Below are 6,935 nucleotides of genomic sequence, written 5' to 3' on the forward strand. Positions count from 1 at the left end.
CTTTTCATACTCCCTCCCCAGATCCTCAGTTCGCATTTTGCCTACGTCGTCGGCACACACATGAACCACAACGACCGGATTCTCATCCTCCCACTCCAGGTTCCTCTGCAGCCCAGATGCGACATCCTGGACCCGAGCACCAGGCAGACAACACACCCTTCTGTGCACTTTGTCACTGTGACAAAGGACAGTGTCAATACCCTTAACCCCACTATCCCCAATTACTACTACGTTCCTTTTCCCCTTCTCTCTGCCTATGTCCTGCTGCATCACTGTACCGTGTGCAGTTTGCTCACCGACCTCACCTCCCTCGTTCTCGTCCACACTGGAAGCAAGAACCTCAAACCTGTTATGCAGCTTGAGAGGCTGAGGCCTCCTCTCCCCACCCTCCTTCCTCCTCTCAGCAGCCCCCTCTTGTTCCTGACCCTTAGATTTAGCCAGTCCAGGGGGGATGGATGTCACTTGCACCCCATTGACAATGGCACCCTTTCTCCCCCTGATGAGCCTCAGTGTCTGTAGCTCAGAGGCCAGCTCATCTACCTTGAGCTGGAGCTCCTCCAGCAACCTGCACTTACTGTGGGGTCCACCAGTTCCCACATCATACAGAAACCCCTGGTCCACAAAATGATGAGAGGCACAGACAGGGCAGATAGTTAGAGGCTTTTCCCCAGAGTGGGAGTGTCAGTTAGAAAGGGGGCACAGGTTCAAGGTGAGAGGGGGCAAGTTTTCAGAGACTGGCAGGTGCCTGGATCGTGCTGCCAAAGGATGTGGCGGAAGCAGGAACATAACAACATTTAACAGGCATCTGGATGGGTGCATGAATAGGGAGGAAATAGAGAGATATGGACTGAGTAAGGGCAGAAAGATTTTTTTAAGTTTAGTTTGGATATCATGATAGGCACAGACTTGGAGGGGCCGAAGGGCCTGTTCTTGTGCTGTACTGTTCTTTGTTATTACGTGGCTGGGAGTTCTCAGCCTGCCTACCTCCTCTTCCCGTACACCTCAATGTTATTGTGGGATGGCGTGTGTGTGTGTGTGTGTATATATATGATGCCCTTGGGAACATGTAATTATTAAGCTTGTATCTGACTAAACACTTGACTGAGTGAATTCTTGTCTGCTGTGAAAGGGCGGAGGAGCTGATTATAGCCAGTCAAAGGCCGCAGGATCTCGGGACTGAGACAGGAGCTAAGATTAACACCCCCAATTTGGCCTTGGGGGTTGGCGAAGAGGGAGTTGCAGCTTTTCATTCCCCTTCCCGTAAAGGGGTCTTTTCTCCCGCCACTTTCTCAAGAGACTAAGGAAATTTGGCATGTCCGCTACAACTCCCACCAACTTTCACGGATGCCCCATAGAAAGCATTCTTTCTGGTTGTATCACAGCTTGGTATGGGCTCCTGTTCTGCCCAAGACTGCAGGGAACTGCAAAAGGTCGTGAACGTAGCCCAATCCATCATACAAATCAACCTCCCATCCATCGACTGTCTACACTTCCCACTGACTCGGGAAAAGCAGCCGGCATAATCAAGGACCCCACACACCCCGGACATTCTCTCTTCCACTTTCTTCCATCAAGGAAAAGATACAAAAGCCTGAGGCCACATACCAACCAACTCAAGAATAGCTTCTTCCCTGCTGCCATCAGTCTTTTGAATAGACCTACCTCGCATTAAACTGATCTTTCTCTGCACCCTGGCTACGACTGACCCTCTGACAGCGTGGCACCCCCTCAGCACTGACCCTCTGCCAGCACGGCACCCCCTCAGTATAGAGTGGGCTGACCACTTAGCCAGAGACGCAAGCCATGTATAAAAGTTGATGCAGACAGCAATGCAGGATAAAGGAGCAGGTGTTCCTGTGTTGTTTTTTGTCCTGAGCACAACATTCCTGTAAACAAACTTTCCAGCTTCAGATGGGATATCCTTTACTAACGCGATTATCAAATTGGAGCCTGGATTCAGTCCAGCATAGAAAATAATCCTTCCGTCTATTGATAATAGGCTTTCAGATCAGAGTACCTTCACACCCGGGCTCTCACACACACTGAAATCACTATTAAAGGAGTGTTCCTTCACACCCGGGCTCACACACACTGAAATCACTATTAAAGGAGTGTTCCTTCACACCCGGGCTCACACACACACACTGAAATCACTATTAAAGGAGTGTTCCTTCACACCCGGGCTCACACACACACACTGAAATCACTATTAAAGGAGTGTTCCTTCACACCCGGGCTCACACACACTGAAATCACTATTAAAGGAGTGTTCCTTCACACCCGGGCTCACACACACACACTGAAATCACTATTAAAGGAGTGTTCCTTCACACCCGGGCTCACACACACTGAAATCACTATTAAAGGAGTGTTCCTTCACAACCGGGCTCACACACACACTGAAATCACTATTAAAGGAGTGTTCCTTCACACCCGGGCTCACACACACACACTGAAATCACTATTAAAGGAGTGTTCCTTCACACCCGGGCTCTCACACACTGAAATCACTATTAAAGGAGTGTTCCTTCACACCCGGGCTCTCACACACACTGAAATCACTATTAAAGGAGTGTTCCTTCACACCCGGGCTCACACACACACACTGAAATCACTATTAAAGGAGTGTTCCTTCACACCCGGGCTCACACACACACACTGAAATCACTATTAAAGGAGTGTTCCTTCACACCCGGGCTCACACACACACACTGAAATCACTATTAAAGGAGTGTTCCTTCACACCCGGGCTCACACACACACACTGAAATCACTATTAAAGGAGTGTTCCTTCACACCCGGGCTCACACACACACTGAAATCACTATTAAAGGAGTGTTCCTTCACACCCGGGCTCACACACACACACTGAAATCACTATTGAAGACGGTATAAACTAAAGGAAGGCCTCTCCTCTACTCCAGTTTAGCACGCTGCTTATTTTCACAAGCCTTTTCGAATTTGTTGTTCAGTTGGAGAGCTGCCACTCTTGTATCATAGCCATTCTATGACCTGACAAACACTGGGCCCTCCAAGAAAGAGAGAGACAGAGAGGAAAGGTTTTTTTTGAAAAGCCTGCTTTCGAGTCAATGCTCGAGCTTCAATGAGATTTCGACGTGACTCCGGGAAGATGACGATCTGTCTGAACATTCCAAACATTCCTCCTCATCCAGAAGGAAATACTGTTTGTCAGACATGTTGTTCTTGTCCAGGGCACGCCGGTCACATAATCAGTGACACACACACACACACCCCACCCACCCACCGAGGCACCCCCCCCAAACCACCGGACACACACACACACACGCAGAGCCCACTCCCACCCCACGGACACACACACAGAGCACCCTCCCAACTGTCACACAGACTGCCCCCACAATTCTCACACACAGAGCGCCCCCCCCCCCCCCGACTCTCTCACACAGATGTCACCCCCCCACCCCACAACACTCACACGCAGACACCCCCCCCCCACCCCGCAACACTCACACACAGAGCCCCCCCCCCAACCCCGCAACACTCACACACAGAGCCCCCCCCCAACCCCGCAACTCTCACACACAGAGCCCCCCCCCCACCCCGCAACACTCACACGCAGACACCCTCCCCAACCCCGCAACACTCACACACAGAGCCCCCTCCACCCCGCAACTCTCACACACAGAGCCCCCCCCCCACCCCGCAACACTCACACGCAGACACCCTCCCCAACCCCGCAACACTCACACACAGAGCCCCCTCCACCCCGCAACTCTCACACACAGAGCCCCCCCCACCCCGCAACACTCACACGCAGACACCCCCCCCACCCCGCAACACTCACACACAGAGCCCCCCCCCCCACCCCACAACACTCACACACAGAGCCCCTCACCCACCAGACGCACAGTTTTGAAATTTATTTATGAGATGCAACTGTCACTGGCCAGCCAGGCATTTACTGCCCTCCCCAATTACCCTTGAGCTGGATCTCTCACTCGGTCACTTCAGACGGGCGGTTAAGAGCCATCCCCACATGGGCCAGACTGGATAAGCTTGGCAGAATTCCCTCCCTGAGGTACAGACACATAAGACTTGATTATCCGTAAAGACTCGCATTCCAACCATTATTTTGTAAATTGAGTTTGTGTCTTTATATGCCCTATTTGTGAATACAACACCCACTCACCTGACAAAGGGGCAGTGATCCGAAAGATAGTGGCTTTTGCTACCAAATAAACCTGTTGGATTTTAACCTAGTGTTGAGAGACTTCTTACTGTGTCTATCTCAGTTCAACACCGGCATCTTCACATCAGAACCAGGGTTTCCCAGAGGAGGAAACACCCTCTCCATTTCCAACCTGTCAGCACCCCTGAACCAATCCAGTCACCTCTTACTGTTCTAAACCCCAGTAGTTACAAGCCTTGCTCAACTAACCCCGTCTCTATAGGTAACCTGTTTATGCCATGTATTCGTCTGGTAAAACTTTAATACGTTGCCCCAATGGTAACCGTCCGTCCTTCCACTGAGGCACAGTGGTTAGCATTGCTGCCTCACAGCGCCAGGGACCCGGGTTCAATTCCTGGCTTGGGTCACTGTCTGTGCAGAGTCTGCATGTTAAGAACATAAGAACATAAGAAATAGGAGCAGGAGTAGGCCATCTAGCCCTTCGAGCCTGCCCCGCCATTCAATAAGATCATGGCTGATCTGTCATGACTCAGTTCCACTTTCCCGCCCTCTCCCCATAACCCTTAATCCCCTCACTTATCAAAAACCCATCAACCCACTTCTTAAAAATATTTAGCGAGGCAGCCTCCATCACTTCAACGGGCAGAGAATTCCAGAGATTCACCACCCTTTGAGTGAAGAAGTTCCTCCTCAACTCCGTTCTAAAACGCCCCCCCTTTATCTTGAGGCTGTGCCCCCTAGTCCTACTGTCTTTTTTGAGCGGGAAGAGTCTCTCCACCTCTATCCTATCCATCCCATTCATCATCTTATACGTCTCAATGAGATCTCCCCTCATTCTTCTAAACTCCAACGAGTACAAGCCTAGTTTATTCAGCCTCTCCTCATAGTTCAACCCCCTCAACTCCGGTATCAGCCTAGTAAACCTCCTCTGCACTCCCTCCAAGGCCAAAATATCTTTGCGCAGGTGCGGCGCGGCGCCCAAAACTGCACACAGTACTCCAGCTGCGGCCTCACCAAGGCCCTATACAGCTGCAGCAAGACCTCCCTACTTTTATATTCAATCCCCCTCGCTATGAAGGCCAGCATCCCATTCGCCTTCCTGACCACTTGCTGCACCTGCAAGCTGGGTTTTTGCGACTCATGCACAAGGACCCCGAGGTCCCTCTGCACCGTCGCCTGCTGCAGTTTTTCACCCCGTAAGTAATAGTCCTTCCTACCAAAGTGGACCACCTCACACTTGCCAACATTAAACTCCATTTGCCATTTCCTGGCCCATTCGCCCAGCCTATCTAGATCCTTCTGCAGACTCTCCACACCCTCCGCACAATTTGCCGTTGCAGGTTTGATGGGCCGAATGGCCTCTCTCTGCATTGTGGGGATTCTAAGTTATCACATCATTGAATGGGCAGAGCAGACTCGAAGGGTCAAATGATTTACTTCTGCTACTACACCTTACTCCAAAGATGTGCAGGTTCAGCAACCACCCCACCCCCCCCCATCCCCTCGTGGGTGTCACAGTACAAAGTACCAACATGCAAAGCACTGAAACCAACTTGACCCTTCACCTCATGGAAGGTCTTTGAGTGGGCGATCGGGGCCATCCACATCCTCGTGGAGGGCGGAAATTCCTTCAGCTGCGCCCAAGCCAAGGCTGCGAAAGAGGGAGCCAGCAGGGTCATGGAGCTTGGGTACAGTCACCCCATCATGGCCCCCCCCAGCAGGCTCTCTGAATGGGCACAATCACACAGGCCCGCCACCACAGCCTCAGCCTGCCCCGCGAGTTGTCCCAAGACAGAAACTGGAATGAATTTACAGGGAACAGAGCCATTCCTACATCCTTTCGCAATCTTGGGATGTCCCACAAAGGGCACCAAGCCAAGGACCACGCTGCCTGGGAAAACCAGCAGCCAGGGACTTTTTCAAGGAGGCCTCTGCCTCCATCACCAAGTCGGGCAGAGAATTCCAGACACCTATCATAGAACATAGAACATTACAGCGCAGAACAGGCCCTTCGGCCCACGATGTTGCGCCGACCAGCTTTCTTAAAAAAAAACAACAACACTAACCCACTAATCTAAACCAATCCCATTTCGTCCATAAACCTATCCACAGATCTCTTAAACGCCCCCAAACTAGGCGCATTTACAACTGCAGCTGGCAGGGCATTCCAGTCCCTCACCACCCTCTGGGTAAAGAACCTACCCCTGACATCAGTCCTATAACTAACCCCCCTTAATTTAAAGTCGTGCCCCCTCGTGCTAGCTTTCTCCATCCTAGGAAAAAGGCTATCACTATCTACCCTGTCTAAACCTCTAATCATCTTATATGTTTCAATAAGGTCCCCTCTTAGCCGCCTTCTTTCCAGCGAAAACAACCCCAAATCTCTCAGTCTCTCCTCATAGGATCTCCCCTCCATACCAGGCAACATCCTGGTAAACCTCCTCTGCACCCTCTCCAAAGCCTCTACATCCTTCCTGTAATGTGGGGACCAGAACTGCACACAATACTCCAAGTGCGGCCGCACCAGAGTTGTGTACAGTTGCATCATGACGCTGCGACTCCTAAATTCAATCCCCCTACCAATAAACGCCAAGACACCGTATGCCTTCTTAACAACCTTATCTACTTGATTCCCAACTTTCAGGGATCTATGTACACATACACCTAGATCCCTCTGCTCCTCCACACTATTCAAAGTCCTCCCGTTAGCCCTATACTCAACACATCTGTTATTCCTACCAAAATGAATTACCTCACACTTCTCCAC

The sequence above is a fragment of the Carcharhinus amblyrhynchos genome, unplaced genomic scaffold, assembly GCF_965287045.1.
Source record: "Carcharhinus amblyrhynchos unplaced genomic scaffold, sCarAmb.v2.hapA scaffold_538, whole genome shotgun sequence".
In the NCBI taxonomy this organism is placed as follows: domain Eukaryota; kingdom Metazoa; phylum Chordata; class Chondrichthyes; order Carcharhiniformes; family Carcharhinidae; genus Carcharhinus; species Carcharhinus amblyrhynchos.